General features: G+C 42.1%; 1 non-coding gene across 1 annotated transcript; it reads left to right on the top strand.

Annotated features, from left to right (window-relative positions):
- The first annotated feature begins 567 nt into the window (after positions 1-567).
- Positions 568-674, top strand: LOC115934728 (U6 spliceosomal RNA). Its single transcript, XR_004070491.1, has one exon. It is a non-coding gene; the product is annotated as a U6 spliceosomal RNA (small nuclear RNA).
- Positions 675-1,009: the final 335 nt, after the last annotated feature.

The raw sequence follows: 1,009 nt of genomic DNA, 5'->3' as shown, positions 1-1,009 counted from the left end.
TGATGCCTCTTCTCTGTAAGCAAGACCATCTTAAGTATGGATTTGCATGCAATGCTTCTACCAAAACTGTGATCCTGGACTTACAGAATGCCTTATCCATGGGCACAGGATTCCACAGATTCCACACAGCATTGCTTCTGATTAAGGAACTCACATCACAGCAAAAGAAGTATGGTAATGGGTCCATGCTCATGGAATGTATAGGCCTTATCATGTTGCCCACCATCCTGAAACAATTTGATAGAACAGTAGAATGGCCTTTGGAAAACCTAGTTACAGCACGACCTAGATGGTAATATTTTGCAGTGCTGAGGCAAGCTTCTCCAGAAGGCTGCACATTCTCTAAATCAACATCTAATATATAGATAGAGCTGTTTCTTCCATAGCAAGGACTCATGGGTCCAGGAATAAGGGGCAGAAACGGGAATGAATTTATTCACTATTACTCCTTGTGACCCCCTAATAAAATGTTTGCTTCCTGTTCCCATTACCTTATGCTCTACTGGCCTAAAAGTCTTAGTTCCTGAGGGAGAAATGCTTCCACTAGGAGACACAACAATGAAAACTGTGCTCACTTCAGCAGCACATATACTGAAATTGGAACGATACAGAGAAGATTAGCATGGCCCCTGTGCAAGGATGACATGCAAATTCATGAAGTGTTCCATTGAAAAATAAATTAATTAATAAAAACTGCTGCCCAGCCACTTTGAATTCCTCATGCCTCTGAATCAACAGGCAAAGAAGAGAATTGTGGTGACTGATCAGAACTAGCAAGGGGAAATTGGACTGCTACTGCACAATGGAAGTAAGGCTGAGTATGTCTGAAATGCAGTAGAACCTGTAGGATGCTCCTCTGTACTACATGTCCAGTAATTAAAGTCAATGTAAAATCACAACAACCCAATCCAGGCAAAACTCTTAATGCCCCAGATCCTTCAGGAATGAAGGCTTGGGTCACTTGACCAGGTAAAGAACCAGCTCAGGGTCTTGCTAAAGGCAAACAAAC

Source organism: Gorilla gorilla, chromosome 4, assembly GCF_029281585.2.
Source record: "Gorilla gorilla gorilla isolate KB3781 chromosome 4, NHGRI_mGorGor1-v2.1_pri, whole genome shotgun sequence".
NCBI lineage: Eukaryota > Metazoa > Chordata > Mammalia > Primates > Hominidae > Gorilla > Gorilla gorilla.
This window is presented reverse-complemented; position numbering and strand designations above follow the sequence as displayed.